This window comes from Ictidomys tridecemlineatus, chromosome 4 (genome assembly GCF_052094955.1).
Source record: "Ictidomys tridecemlineatus isolate mIctTri1 chromosome 4, mIctTri1.hap1, whole genome shotgun sequence".
Classification (NCBI taxonomy): Eukaryota; Metazoa; Chordata; class Mammalia; order Rodentia; family Sciuridae; genus Ictidomys; species Ictidomys tridecemlineatus.
This window is the reverse complement of record NC_135480.1, coordinates 201,205,168-201,221,241: the sequence shown is the minus strand read 5'-3', so window position 1 is coordinate 201,221,241 and position 16,074 is coordinate 201,205,168. Positions and strand designations below refer to the sequence as shown.

Genomic DNA, 16,074 nt, shown 5'->3' with positions numbered 1-16,074 from the left:
CTGAGGACTTTTCTCCGTGGAAGTGGGGAGAAAGAATATTTGACAGAGAACCCTAACGTTGATATCTGTTTAAGGATGGTGCGGGCACCCGCATTCTTAGCAGGAAACCCGCGTCAATCGCTGGCCCAGGCCTTCTCCCGCCCCGGGGCAGCGGCGCACATGCGCGGGGCCTCCCGCTTGGCCCCGCCTCCCGGGAGGGCGCTGCTCCACGTTCTCGGCTCTGGGGCTTGCGCACTGAGTCCCCAGCCAGAGGATCCTTCCCGGTCAGGGACTTCCGGTGCGCCGGGGTGCGGTTCCGGGTCGTGGCGCGGCTCAGGGCAACAGGGCTGCTGCTCGGCCGGCCGGCGGCGGCGAGCAGCAGGGGCATGAGGGAAAGCCCGGGAAGCGGCAGCTGAGCGGGCCGGTAGGAGTGCCGGTCCTGAGGATCCCGAGAGTGCAGAGTTCGGGGCAGGGGCCGGGAGGCGTGGGGAAGCCGGGCCCTCCCCTCAGGAACGTGCCCCGGGGCCGACCCGGCCCGTAGTGTGGAATCAGCTTCAGGTAAAGGTTGCCCCAGCCGCTAGCGCCCTTGCTCGCCCGCCAGCCAGCCAGCCAGCTTGCCCACGCGCGGGACCTGGCGGCCCACTCACTCCGCCTCTCGGCGCTGCCCGGCGGGCCGTCTGTCAGCCCTTGCTCTGGTGGCCTGGGAGCATCCGTTTCCTGGCCCTTCCCCTAAGTCGAGGCTGCCCTGAGCCTGCCAGCCGGGCGTGTGATTTAGGGGAGAAGCTGGAGGACAGGTAGTGTCGGGGCGGGGGCGTGTGTGCAGTTGGCTCCAACACTCGGCAACATCTAGGTGCCCTGGTGTTCATGCGATGAAATCCAGTTTTTAAGGCATTGCCTGTGTAGTGCCTGTTTCCTAGTGCCCCTCCTCCCACCTACAAGGGACAAACAGTCTGCAGACTTTTTCCTCCCTGAAGTGCCGCTCGAGCTTGAGTTCACTTTTCTGGTTTGTGGGAGTGGCAAGAAGTGTTTAAGTGTGGAGGAAAGAAAAAAAAATATAGCTTCAACAGCTTAACTTTAACTAAATTCCCAAATTGGCTCTGAAATAGGTAAAAACTTCAATCTGAATGAATGCAAGTTATTTTGGAAGCCATCTGGCATTGTGCAAAACACCACATTGTAAACCAAAAGAAGCAAAGTTGAAAACTTTTTTTTTTTGAATGGTCAAACGGACAGGCACATTGAAGACAACATTCTTCTTATTTTGACAATCCCAAAGGGTGGATCCCTGATGGTAAAACCTATTAGCGTAGAAAAAGAATAGTTTTTATTCCTCATGTTCTGTGATCCCACACAAGGTGCTTAGTAAATACAGAAAGAGTTCTCCATAAATTCGTACTTGTTTTTTTCTTTTCCAGCGTACACACCTACAGGCTTCCTGGGTCTGTGGGGGACTTTTTTTCCATTCATCTGTGTGCTCATACTTAACTACTGTGTGTGCCAGGTTGCACTCACATTCCTCTACACTCCTGATCTGGCTCTTGGCTTTCTTTCCAGTTAGGCCTGAAAAGATCCCCAATATAATCCATTACTGTAGACTCTCAAATCACCTTTGTTTTTTCCTGTGTCATTTGTTTTTGCTGGGACATTCTCCCTGCTCTGCCTAGAAGCTTTTCTGTTTTCTGTTTCTACTTATTGAGATGCTATCCATGGCCTGGTTGAAGTTGGCCTCCTTCAGTCAATTTGGACAGCCCCAGGTGGAAGTATTTCTCATTTAGAATCCCATAATCACTACTTATTCACAATTATTTCATTTAACAAATATTTACTGAGAAAGTATGGCAGTAGTAGTAGGCAATTTAAAGAAGACTCAGCTTTGTGCACAGGAAACTCAATTTAATGAGAAAGGGAAGGAAATTAGTAATTCCAACAGTGTATTTATATATACAGTGTGAAAGTTCCTTTTGTGTTATGGTAGTGTAGAATGTTAACTTCTGTGAGGTGGGATATGGCTAAGGAATGCTCCAGAATGTGAGATAAACTCAGTATCTGTTACATATCGCATATAAGTTTTTCTTGTTTAATCATTTTAACCTCAATTTACAGAATAGGAGGACTCAGGACAAATCACACAGATGCTATGAGACAGGCAGTATTCACACCTAGGTCTGTTTGATGCCTAGACCTGTGCTTTTCCCATTACCTGTCTTCTTTCTCACACCATACCTCTCTGTGCAAGTACCTATTGAAGCAACTGATCAGGAGGAAAATATGAGTGTTTAAATGAATGGTACTGAAAATTCTTTTTATTCCCTTTTATTTATTTTTATGTGGTGCTGATGATTGAACCCAGTTCCCTACACATGCTAGGCAAGTGTTTTACCACTGAGTTACAACCCCAGCCCTGAGAATTCTTTAAAGGTAAATAAGACTAATCTTCCAAGGCAAAGAGACCATACCTGGGCCAGTTCAATTTTGAATATGAGCAAGGAAAACAGTTTGTAGAGAATAAGCATGGACTTCTGGTTCCATTCCTGATCTTTTTACTATGTATATGAACTTTGGCAAATTTCTTTAAGTATCATTTTCTTCATCCAGGGGTTCAAATAGAGGACAATATTGACCTCAAGAAACACTGTGAATATTTAATAAGCTAGTTCATATAAAGAGCCTGTCAAAGTTTCAACATTCCTCATCCAAAATCCAAAATGCTCCAAAATCTGAAACTTTTAAAGCTGCAGTTTTGAAGTATTTCAGATTTTGGACTTTTGAATTAGCAATGCTCATTCATGAAGTCTATACAGATGAGATGCAGTTTTGGAGCATTTCAGATTTTGGACTTTTGAATTAGCAATGCTCACCCATGAAGTTTATACAGATATACCAATATCTGGAAAAAATCTACACTCTGAAACGCTTCTCATCTCAAACATTTGAATAAGGGATTCTCAACCCATATATGATAAGTTACCTCCAAAATAACAGCTGTAAGATGCAAAGATATAATGCATGTGATGTGATTTTATAGTGGTGAATGAGTTTCTAGCCCAAGTAAAGCAAGCTGTTACTTCTTTTTGCAGGCTGGAGATCAAATTGGGGTCAGGGTCAGTGAGGGCTAGAGTGCCAGGCAATATAGGTAAATTTCAGTCTCATAAGTTTTCCAGTTAATATTTACTTTGAGGATTTATGATTGATTCAACAGCTCCAGGCAAAATATTAGACTCTGGAGATACAAAGTGGAATAAAACTGGTTACTACCCTGAGATTGTTGACATTCCATTGGGGAAGTCGTGTACGCAGATGAACTAGTAAAGTACTATAGATAATAAGGTAGAGTTCCTGTGGGGTACTGTGGAACCTGGAGAAAGAAACACTGATAACGAGTTAGCTAACAAGTACTTACTGTGTGTTGGCATTGTGTTAAATATTTTATCTCATTTATTCCTACATGGAAAGGAATTATTAGTATACTAGAGAAACTGGGGCACAAAGAGGTTAACTTCCTTGAGGGGTAGGGATGTAGCTTAGTGGTAGAATGTGTGCTAGACATGTATAAGGCTCTAAGTTTGATCCCCTGTACCCAAAAGCCAAAGAACAAAACCCTTGTTTATACAGCTGGTGGTACTGAGCTAGAGGCATTGCTTGCTGTATTATGGACTGTCTCTTCTATGGGACTGCACTATGTTGCTCTTCTTTGTGATGTGGAGGGATATCCTCTGGAGAGGTCTCAGAGGAGCCAGCCCTTGAGCCCTAGCTTTAGTGAGCCAGTTGCTGCTTGGCAGTAGGTATAATGAGGAGTGGAAGTGGCCTTGGCACTGAATAAATTCATCTAATATGTCACTTCAAATATATTTCTTTTTGGTGGTAAAGGTGGGGGGCTTCTTAATTCTGAAAAGTTGTAGTTCAGTGGATTTGTATGATTCATGCTGAGAGTTTGCTGGAAATCTGTTATTGTGATATATAAGCTTTATTGTTAAGTATATAGCAAGAGATATCAGATTACCGTACGACAAGGAATTCTTTCACATTTTTCCCAGTTGAAAATACCCCAACATCATGTTTTCTGTGAAGTTTAAAGTTTTTGAGAAGTTTTGATTCACAAGTTAACACATTTCAGGATCTTGTGTGGCGTTTATAATGATTGGGCCTGATATTATCTTTCTGTTGCTATAATAAAATAACCTGGGGGGAAAACTTAGAGGTGGAAAGATTCATTTTGGCTCTTGATTTCAGAGGTTTCAGTCTCTCAGCTGGCTCCATTGTTTCTGGGTCTGTGGTAAGGCAGCACATCTTGGGGAAAGGTGCAGTGGAGTGAAGCTGCTCTTCCCATGGCAGCCAGGAAGCAGAAAAGGAGAAAAAAGAAGGCGCCTGGGACAAGAGACAGTCAAGGGAATGCCATGTAGGACCCACTCCCTTCAACTATGTACCACTTCCTACAGTTTCCACTACTTCCCAGATAGTTCATTCATCTATGAATCCATCAGTAAATTAATCCATTAATGAGGTTATAGCCCTCATGATCCTATCACTTCCCAAAAGCTCCACCTCTGAACATTGCTGCACTCAACATGTGAGCCCCTGGGACATTTCAGATCTAAACTACTCAGGCGTTTGTATTTCAGTCATTGTTGAATGCTTTTTTTATGCCTTATTTCCCTTAATATCATAATTTTGTGAGGTAGGTGATATTATCCCCATTTAACATGAGTAGCTCAGGGCTTAGGGGCTGTTACCCAGAAGTCACACTCAAGTGTGTGGATAAGAGAAATAACTGGCCAAAAAGTAAACAAGTATTTATTAACTTAGTTTTCTTTTGAACATCTTCCTCTGGAGTCTCCGAAGTCCTGTATCCATTATGGATTATAATGAGTAGGGTGGGACTTGGTGAACTGGAGAGCATATACCCAGCTGAGAGGTATCCAAGTGTGGTGGTGTGCATTGTCCCAAGTATTTGGAAAGATGAGGGAGGAACTCCAGTTGCTTATTGCCATGTGAATAAGTAGGCCCAGTTTCCTAGGTTTTCTGACTTCTTTTTTTTGAAAGATGCTAGAAATCTGGATTTTATATTTTATTTATTTTATTTTTTGAGGAGTACTAGGGATTGAACCCAGAGGAACTTAACCACTGAGCCAGACCCAGCCCTTTTTATGTTTTGAGACAGGGTTTCGCTGAAGTTTTTAGGGCCTTGCTAAATTGTTGAGGTTGGCTTTGACCTTGCGATCTTCCTTCCTCAACCTGCCTAACTACTGGGTTTATGGGCATGCGCCACTGTGCCTAGACGAAATCTGGATTTTAATGTACTTAGTTTAAAAATTTGCCAGTTAAATGATTGGGCATGATATTATCTTTCTGTTGCTATAATAAAATAACCTGAGGGGAAAAACTTAAGAGGTGGAAAGATTCAACCATAACACATTTGTAGGCTGTGTACAATTGTAGGCTGCCTGATTATAAACTCTTGATCTACTTGGCTGCTGAAATTTGATTTTTTTTTATTATCATTTTGCAGAAGAGGGGATTAAACCCAGAGTGCTCTACCAACTTGGCTACATCCCAGCCTTTTTTATTTCTTTTTTTTTTTGAGACAGGATCTTGTGAAGTTGCCCAGATTGGTCTTGAATTTGTGATCCTCCTGCTCAGCCTCCTGAGTAGTTGGGATTGCATGTGCCACCTCACCTAGCTTGCTGCTGAAATTTTAGTACCCATCATTCAGATCAGGAGGTACAACATAATGTAGTGATGATTGATCATAAGTCTGGTAGATTGCCAGTAAGGGGGCATTGTAACTTGCAGTGGTATTTTTCAGGAAGTAGAAGGATGAATGCTTTTTTAAAAAATATTTTTATATTAGGCTAAATTTCAGGAGGAATGGAGTTCAGTGATGAGATGACCTTACTGTGCTTTCGTTTGGTGCTTTTATCACTTTAGATGCTACCAGATCTAATTTGTTTATCTCTATTTCCTTTAATATTTATAAACTTATGAGATAGGTGTATTGGAAAGGGGGTTAATTATAATCTTTCTAGATGAATGCTGACATCCAATGAATTAGAATTTAGTAGAAAGTGCAGTAGACTAGAAGAACTTTTTTTTTTTTTTTTTGGTATTGGGGATTAAACTCAGGGGCACTTAACCACTGAGCCACATCTCCAGCCCTTTTTTTTTTTTTTTAATTTTTTTAATATTTATTTTTTAGTTTTTGGCAGACACAACATCTTTGTTTGTATGTGGTGCTGAGGATCGAACTCGGGCCGCATGCATGCCAGGCGAGCGCGCTACCGCTTGAGCCACAACCCCAGCCCTCCAGCCCTTTTTTGTATTTTTTAAATTTAGAGACAGGGTCTTACTGAGTTGCTTAGGGCCTCGCTTAGTTGCTGAGACTGGCTTTGAACTTGTGATTCTCCTACCTCAGCCTCCAGAGCCACTGGGATTATAGGTGTGTGCCACCAGGCCCGGTGAGAAAGACCTTAATTCTGAATATAGCAATACCACTAATGGTACCTCTTGGGTTTTGGTCAAGTCAAATTAAAAATCTTTGAAATTTTTCCCCTTCTGGTTAATAATGAGGAGCAAAATTCAAACCTTGCTGAAGTCTTTTCAGGATGCCAAACTGATTCTAGTTGACATGCTTAAAGTCACTTAACTGATGACTGCAGACCCCAGTGGAGAAATCTCAGATGGTTTTCCTCTTCTCTTTCTTTCTTTCTTTTTTTTTAATATTTATTTTTCAGTTGTAGATGGACCCAATATCTTTATCTTATTTTTATGTGGTGCTGAGGATCGAACCCAGTGCCTCGCCTTACCTCGAACGTCCTAGGTGAGCGTTCTACCACTGAGCCCTAGCCCCAGCCCTTTTCCTCCTCTCTTGATGGCAGGTAGGGAGTTACTGAGTAGTAACTTCTGTTTTAGTTCCTTACTTTCTCTGGGGAAGGACCTTGATGGGCCAGAGGTTCCCCAAATGCCTACAGGCTTTCTTCAGTGCTTTGTCACACACACACATACATACATAAATATATAAGATTGAAAGGATCATAGAGACACCCAGCTGAATGAGAGAAATATGGTCAGGGAGTTCACAGCCCAGCCCAAAAGTTTAATTTATTTTTATTTTAATACCCAGCTTCCACAAGGTGAAAATTGAAGAAATACTAGTCTTCTAGATACTTGTTTTCACTCAAACTCTATTGTATTAGGAAAATAACATAGAATATAAAAATGAAGAAAATAAATCCTGAGCAGTCAATCAGAATTTATTAACTCTAGTTGGCAGTATCTAGATATATTGGGAAAATAGATTTAACATAGGAAACATAAAATTTGAGCCAAAAGTAGAAAACAGTTTTAAGTAATTGAAAGAAAATGGGATAAGCCATTACAAAACTAAAACAAACCCTAAAATTCTGGACAAAGCAAGAAGACATTAGAGTAACTGTTGGAATTAAGTTATAGTAATCGCTTGTAAAATAAATTGAACATAATGTTGCATTTACTCTTTTTTTTTTTAAAGAGAGAGAGTGAGAGAGGAGAGAGAGGAGAGAGAGAGAGAGAGAATTTTTAATATTTATTTTTTAGTTCTCAGCAGACACAACATCTTTGTATGTGGTGCTGAGGATCGAACCCGGGTCGCACGCACGCCAGGCGAGCGCGCTACCGCTTGAGCCACATCCCCAGCCCCTGCATTTACTCTTAAGGATATGCAGTGTTAGATTCATAATACCCCATACTTGGGTATACATTTATGAATATGCTTCTATTATTAATGGAGAGAAAGTGGGGTGTGTAAAAATTCAGATATTAAAAAAATAGCATGTTTTGTTCCCTGTGGACCCATTTTTAGGTACTGTATTGTAAATAAGTATTATTTTAGCAGAGTAATTGGTAGAAAACTTCTTGAAGGACTGTCTTTTGAAAGCAAAGTAAATCTGTAAAGTTTACTTGCTGACATACAGGAGATTAATTAAAAAACAGGTTCAGACCTGAATCTTTTTTTTTTTTTTTAATTTTTTGTAGTTGTAGATGGACAGAATGCCTTTATTTTATTTACTTTTATATGGTGCTAAGGATTGAACTCAGTGCCTCACACATTCTAGGCAAATGCTCAGCTGCTGAGCTACAGCCCTAGCCCTTCTTTTTTTTTGAGGTACTGGGGCTTGAACCCAGGGCCTCATGCATGCTAGGCAAGCATTCTACTCCTGAGCCACAGTCCCAGTCCTTGGACTTGAATCTTTTTTTTTTTTTTACCTTTATTTACTTATATATGGTGCTGACAATTTAACATAGTGCCTCATACATGCTAGGCAAGCACTCTACCATTTGAATACTGGCTGTGTCAGTTATTAGCTGTGGGACCTGGACAATCTGTAAAATGGTGACAGTAATGTAAATCTCATGCTGTACTTGTGTGGACTAAATGAAGCCATTTATGTATGTATCTAGTGAGAACCATGATACATCTGGAGAGATGCAGGTACCCACATTCAGGGACATAAAACATTTGGGATATTAGTAACAAGCAGTAATACTGTGTAGTGGTTATGAAGGAATGAGACTCAGTTTCATGTCTGAATCATGAAATTAGACTTGTTAATTTCTGATGGTGCTTCGTGAGTTACAGTATACCTAACTAGTAGCTACTGTTGAGAAAAGGGTTTTAGTATGTTTTTAAAAAGGCTATTTAAATGAATCAGTCTAGTAAGTAACAGACACTTCCAGTTGCTTATATTATTTTTTTCTGTGCCTGTGACTACCCTTTGAAGTTATTAGAACAAGGGATATTATGTATTCCCTGTTTCTGTTGCTGAAACTGAAGCCAGGTGAAGTAAAGAAATTCAAGATATAGAGCTACCAATAATGGCAAAGCTACGATTTGAACGTTTTTGTTGTTGTTTTAGTTATACATGACAGTAGAATGCATTTTGACACATCATTGAAGTTTTGTTTTTGACTCTGTTGTTTTTATGTTTTGACATTGGGTCTTGCCATGGTTGCTGAGGCTGGCCTGGATCTCCTGAGCTCAAGTGCTCCTCTCACCTCAGCCTCCTTGGGCTGGTCTACATGTGTATGCCCCCATGCCAAACTGTTTCACTCTAAATTTGGTGTTTTTGCCACTTTTCATGCTGCTTTAGATTTAGATGTTGGAACTGGCCCTTGTCTTGGTATTGTTGTTAGCTCTGGCCATTCTCCCATTCATTTAAACTTCATGCAGAAGATTGTTATTTATTATGTTGTGAGAGTGTTTGATTATAGGTATAACCTTATGATATGAATTTTAAAGATTTAATAAGTCCCTAATACTGCTGTCAAAGGTTGGTGTTAAGATGGTCACTCATATATTACTAGTGAGAATGTAAATTTGTAAAACTTACCAAAAGGGCTTTGGCAGTATTTATAAGCTTTAAAAAGAATCCATGTTTGTCTTTCAGTTTATAATTTCATTCCTAGGTGCCGCAGTCTGGCTGGGCACAATTCAGGAGCCACTTGTCAAAAGAAACGAACTTTAGTTTTAGACCCACACACGCCAAACAAAACAGCTCCTCAGAGCCCAACTGCCACCACCGGCTTCCCACAAGCCTTTCCACCTCCCCCACTCCTCCTGCTCTTGAGGCCCATTGGCTGGGTCGCGTGGGCAGAGCCAAAAAATGTCCCCCAATGAACAGCTCCCTGGTCTGAAAGGGCTGGGAAACAGCCCAGTGAACATCACAGTTGGCAGCTAGAAGTTGCTGGGGCCACTTCCGCTGTGGCTCTCAACACCTAGGAATCTTTGTTAAAGAAGTAATCAGATGTAGAAAGATATTCATGTTCAAAAATCTTCACTGCAGCAGTATTTATAATAGCAAAAATTAGAAACAATCTTAGTGTTGAGAACAAAAGTTATAAGAGATTATGGAAAATCTCTAGAATGGAAATACTGTACCGTCATTTTAGATGTTTTAGAACAATTTTAATGACATTAATTACTCACATAATATTCATGAAAAGTGTACATAACACTTTGTAAAATATGTTCCCAATTATGTCAAACATAAATGCAAAGAATAGAAAGAAGAGGTGGTGAGATTTTAGGTTTGTTTTTCTTTAGCAATATTTTTGAATAACATTTTTAATAAGAAATAATTTTAGTTTAAATTTGATATGACTAGAGACAGTGAGTATCATATTTTGATCAATAGTTTTCACTAATATGGTTGATTCTCTTTTTTTCTTGGTGGTGCTTTGTATAGAACTCCCCAGCCTAATGCAAATGATTCTGAAGCTGTAGATGGATTATATTTTAAGCTAGTGTGTACCTCATTTTGCCCTTAGAATGTAGTTATGTATGTATTTATTATATTATATTATTATTATTTGTTGTTATTGTTTTGAGACAGGGTCTTGCTATGTTGCCCAGGCTCGTTGTGAGTTTACAAGTTCCTTTGAATAGCTGGGATTATTGGCATGTGCCACCCAGTCCTGTTAGTTTCGTGTGTTTTGACATAAATAATATTAAGATTTCCAGGATAATCCCCCTGCAAAAACAAAACAAAACCCTATTTAAGAGAATATCATGGAAGAAGACTTGTATCTATGTTGGTACCAGTGTTTCAGTGCTACCATCACCGCTTCAGTGACCACTGGGATTAAGAGTAGTCTTGGGACAGCTTTGTCTTTATTTTCAGAGGGAGTACAGTCCTATCTCCTTGAGAGCAAAGTTGGCTATTGGTATACAGAGCTTGTTTGTAAGTTTATTATTACTTATGTATTGGGAAGTGCTTTTTTGATGTAGAAAATCATTTGTGTTAAAAAAAAGTCACCTGAGACACAAAAAAATGTTAAAGAATTTATTTGAGCAAACAGTGATTCATGAAGTGATCAGTTCTAAACCAGAAGTGGTTCACAATGGGCTAAACCAGAAGTGGTTCACAATGGGATTGCAATGAGAAAGTAATTATAGGAGGAACATAGAAGTAAACCAAAGAAAATATTTGGTTGGTGATAATTGTAGAGTTTTTTACCTTATTTGATCTATCCATTGGGAATTATATGATAAATTTGTGGGCTACTTTTGATTGGTTCAGCTTAAGTTCTCTTTTTCTTATACATTTACAAGAAATAGGACAAGTTACTAAGTTAGATTTCACTTATTTTTGCAAATCAAGCAAGGTTGAAGTCACTTTTGAGGTCTAACTGATTTTGCTCAGTAATTCTTCAGGCTTAGTCTTCATTTTAACTTATTTATAATTTACAAGTATGAATTTCTATCTCACCTTTTTATTTTATAGGAAAAAAATTCGAAGATTTTTAGTTTAGATTTTTAATTTTTCTTATAACTGTATTATTAAAATGTCATGATGAATTGTTGCCTTATACATTTCTCTAATTGTCATGTATTTCATAATTGAAATAGTTTCGACATGTACAGTTGAGGATTGTGACCAGTTTTTTTTTAATGTGCCCAGAAATTCTTTTATAAGCATTATAAAAACCTGCAAAAAATTTAAGTATTTGAGCATATTTGAATTAGGAAAATACTACGTGAATTTTTTCTTTTGTAAACTGCTTCTGTCCAAAGCATTCTGTATATTATCAGAATGAAAAATGACAGCACTTTGTCATCTGTTTAAATTGATATTGCACTCTTTGCAATGACAGCTGAAAAGGCCCACAGGTGCCATATAAAGAGGTGACCATGTTGTCATATTTCATTTCGGCATCCCTCTGCAAAGCCATAATTACCTAATTAGGTTGTTAATTAGGAGATTAGCATTTCACTATATTGATAGAATGCTCTTTACCGGCGTGGGGCTAGATACAGATTTGTCTGCCCTAATTTATAATCTCTGCCTGTTTTGTACTTATTTATTTGCTTAAGATCCTTGTATAGGGCAATTCAGTTTACCTGGGAAACAGTTTGTTTACAAGCTAATGAAGCTTTGATCATAGAAGTTGCTGAGTTAAAATATAAACAGATTTAAAAGAGGGATTGCATCCCCAAAATGATAATAAAAATTCAAGTTGGTATAACTTCTGTTCTTGTTTACATAGACAATAACATGATACGAATTCAAATTGTTGGTGTAAAAAAGATCCCAAAATATAAAAACTGAGCCTGAAATATGTTAGAGGTTTAGATATCTTAAACTAGTAAAGGAAGTTATTTTATTTTTAATTTCTTTAGTTATCTTTATGATTTATATGTGGAACTTATGAAATATGTTAGATATTTCAAATCTGTTTTACAAACTGAATCTTGGTTAATGATTTCAGAAAAAACAGGCTCAGTCTTCAGCTTAGACTTCCTTAGATAGTCATGCATCAGGCTTTATTTCATTTATACCTTATTCCATTAGTCTGCTTGGAACATTCCTTTCCTGCACTCTGCAGTCCTAAGTGCTTATGGAATTTGAAGTATTTCTCAGTAACCTTCACTTGGTGAGCTATTTGGAGTAAGCACATTCTCTATAGTGGATCTAGCATTCTTTTGTGTGGGGTTGGGGCGGATTATACATACCTTTTTTACCTTTTCCATTTAAGGAAATTGAAAGTTTTGGAACAATGCTAAGAACACCAGCCCCACTGAGGTAGTAGGTTTACTCCTTTTGATTGTATTTGGTATTAGTGTTAGGGTTGTAGAAAGTGCATGTATGCCCAAGTCCTTTTCCCCACAGATGTTATGAAGAATTGGATTTCATTTATGTGTGTGTGTGTGTGTGTGTGTGTGTGTGTGTGTGTGTGTATATATATATAATTTTCTTTAAAATTAAAGTTTTAAATGCATTCAAAAAAATTTTTTTTAGTTGTAGAGGGACACAATAACTTTATTTTGTTTATTTATTTTAGTTGTTAATGGACCTTTAGTTTACTAATGTATTTTTTTTTTTTTTTTACATTTTTTTTTTTATTTTTTAGTTCTCGGCGGACACAACATCTTTGTTGGTATGTGGTGCTGAGGATCGAACCCGGGCCGCACGCATGCCAGACGAGCGCGCTACCGCTTGAGCCACATCCCCAGCCCTTACTAATGTATTTATATGTGATGCTGAGAATTGAACCCAATGCTTCACACATGCTAGGCAAGTGCTGTACCACTGAGCCACAACTCCAGCCCCTTGTTTATTTATTTTTATGTAGTGCTGAGGATTGAACCCAGGGCCTCACATGTGTGAGGCAAGTGCTCCACCACTGAGCCTCAACCCCAGGCCCCTTAAAAACTATATATTATATATCAAGAAAATAATTTATACAAAATCTTTCACTTGCAGGGCTGGATGTATAGTTCAGTGGTAGAGTACTTGCCTAGTATGCATGAAGCCCTGAGTTTGGTTCCCACCACTGCATAAAAACAAACAAAATTGTTTAGTCATTTTAACTTTTTACTTAATTATAATCTTTCACTTATTCTGTCAGTATTTGCTAAGTCTGTTTTAAGAACTAAGTATAGTTTTAGGAATTGAGCAATGAAAACTATAGATACAGTTCCTACCCTCATGGGACTTGCAATCTGTAAGGTAGCTTTCTACAGTAATGAGAGACAAGATGAGTTTGGAGGAATACCTACATTGGACTTGGTAAAGTCAAATCTTCTTGGGACAGGTGATACCTAAATTGGGATCGGAGGATAAAGGAGAAAGGAAAGTCTAAGCCAGGTGATAGGACAGAGAATGTTTTCATAAAGAAGTATTTCATATTTCATATGTTTGGACTGGGTTTGTGGCTCATTGGTAGAGCACTTGCCTATCATGTGTGAGGCCCTGGGTTCAATCCTGAGCACTGCATATGAATAAACAAATAAAGTGAAAAAAATCCATTGGCAACTAAAAATATTAGAGGAGGAGGAGGAGGAGGAGGAGGAGGAGGAGGAGGAGGAGGAGGAGGAGGAGGAGGAAAAGAAGAAGAAGAAGGAAGGAAGGAGGAAGAAGAGGAGGAGGGAGGATGATGTTCAAGGCTTGAAGAGAACAGTTAGGGCTGGGGATGTAGCTGTTGGTAAAGTGCTTGCCTAGCACATTAAGTCCCCAGTACCACCAAAAGGAGAATAACAAAGAACAAAAAAAGAGAACAAAATTCAGTATGGTTGGAGTAGAAAGAACTAGAAGGGTGAGTTGGAAATGGGACTGCATAGAGGTAGGCAAAGTTCAATCATATTATGGAGTTTGGGAAGTTTTTAAGACAAATTAGGAAACAACCATTATAGCCATGGTGAGTGATTGTGGCTTGCATTAGATTACTGAGAGGAAGAGAAGTGATTGAGATCTAGAGATAGAGGTAGGATGCACAGGGTTGATAATTAAATGCCGATAAGAGTCATAGAAAGGAGTCAGGGCTCCTGATAGGGATCTGGGGATGTAGTTCAGTAGTTGGGTGCTTGCCTAACATGTATAAGACCCTTGGGTTTAAGCCCCAGCACTATAAGAATAAGAAAAATGGCTCCTGACTTGGGTATCTCTATACTTCATAATTTTGAGATCAAGATTGTGTGTTTGATTATGTTATAGATATGGGGTTCATAAGTCTTATTTTCCAATTTGACCCCAAAATGTACAGTATTAGCAACTAATTTTGTTTCAGGTGAAACAAGGAGGATACTAATATTCGAGTGTCACTTTTCAGTCCTACAGTGGGGCATCAACATTGTGATATAAGAAAAGAAGGAACTGAGGGCTGGGGTTATGGCTCAGTGGTAGAGTGCTCGCCTCACACGTGCAAGGCCCTGGGTTCAATCCTTAGCACCACATATAAATAAATAAAATAAAGTTATTGTGTCCAACTACAACTAAAAAAAATAATTTTTTTTTTTTAAAGAGAGAACTAAGGCCTAGAAACTGGGAGTGTCGCCTAGAAACTGGAAGCATCCCATTTTTCTCAGCTGCTATGATACCCAGTTTTCCAAACCTTTGTTTTTTTGGTCATGTCATGTTGCCTTTCTTGTTTTATCCCTTTCAGGCCCCCTCCCCCCCAAAGTGAAGAGGAAAATTACTCCTGAAGTACTAGAGGCTCAGTAGGCCACTGGCAGAGGCATTGTATTCTCTCACTCTGTGGCTTCATAGGGCCCTGCTTTGGTGTGGATTAGAATGCTGTCTGGTGCCCTGGGAGGAGGAGCTGTTCCAGTGTGTGAAATTTGCTTTAACAAAGTCAGAAGTTCTGCTGGGATTTCTGGCACTAGAATTAATCTTCCTCAACTAGAAATGTAGGTTAGCTACCTCTACTAATATATTTGACAGTTTTTTCCCCCAAAGGAAAAAAAAATTGGCACCTCCCAGACTTTCATATCTGTCGTTTAAGAAGAATTAAAATTGTTTTAAATTTTTTATGGTTACTGTTGCTGGCTCTGCTCAGTTAACCACTTTGTTGGTGTCCTTGGGTTGGAATCATCTAAACTGGAAGACATCTAGGATGCAGCAGCATGGATTCTTGTCTTTCTTGTGTTTCTACCTCCTTTCTTTCTTTTTAAAAATAGATATAATTCACATACCATAGAATTCCACCCTTACACCCCCATAGAGGTGTTTGTATGAATTTAGAGGTGCTCTACCACTGAGCTACACCCCTAGGTACACCGTTTTATTTTGAAGTAGAGTCTTGCTAAGTTGCCCAGGTTGGCCTTGAACTTGCAGTCCTCCTGCCTCAGCCTCTCATGTGCCTCCGCACCTGGCACAATTCACCCTTTTAAAGTATACTATTTAATAATTTTGTATAATTTTAAAGTTGTATAACCTCTGCTATTATCTTATTCCAACACATTGTTTTTGTCACCCCCTAAAGAAACCTTTACTCCATTAGCAGTCACTCCTCATTCCTCCTCACCTACCTCCTGAACCACTAATTTCTTTTCTGTCTCTGTGATGTTGTCTATTTTAAACCTTAAAAAAGAATTTTTTTATAGTTGTAATTGTACAATACCTTTTATTTATTTATTTATAAATGATTTTTAATATTTATTTTTTTTTAGTTCTCGGCGGACACAACATCTTTGTTTGTATGTGGTAGCTGAGGATCAAACCCGGGCCTCACACATGCCAGGCGAGCGTGCTACTGCTTGAGCCACATTCCCATCCCCAATATTTTATTTATTTTTATGTGGTGCTGAGGATCGAACCAGTGCCTTGCACATGCTAGGTTAGCCAT

At 39.2% G+C, this 16,074-nt stretch overlaps 1 protein-coding gene across 7 annotated transcripts in view; it reads left to right on the top strand.

Moving 5' to 3' along the window:
• Positions 1-297: 297 nt before the first annotated feature.
• Positions 298-16,074, top strand: part of Mapkap1 (MAPK associated protein 1) — a 231,391-nt gene continuing 215,614 nt past the window's right edge. For 3 of the 7 annotated variants that reach the window (XM_040286328.2, XM_005320968.3, XM_078048219.1), the window contains exon 1: positions 299-537. The gene's annotated coding sequence lies outside the window, so the exon portion shown is untranslated. Of the gene's footprint in view, positions 538-16,074 lie in introns of all 7 variants that reach the window. The other 4 variants (XM_040286329.2, XM_005320970.4, XM_021723550.3 and 1 more) reach the window with 2 other exon arrangements.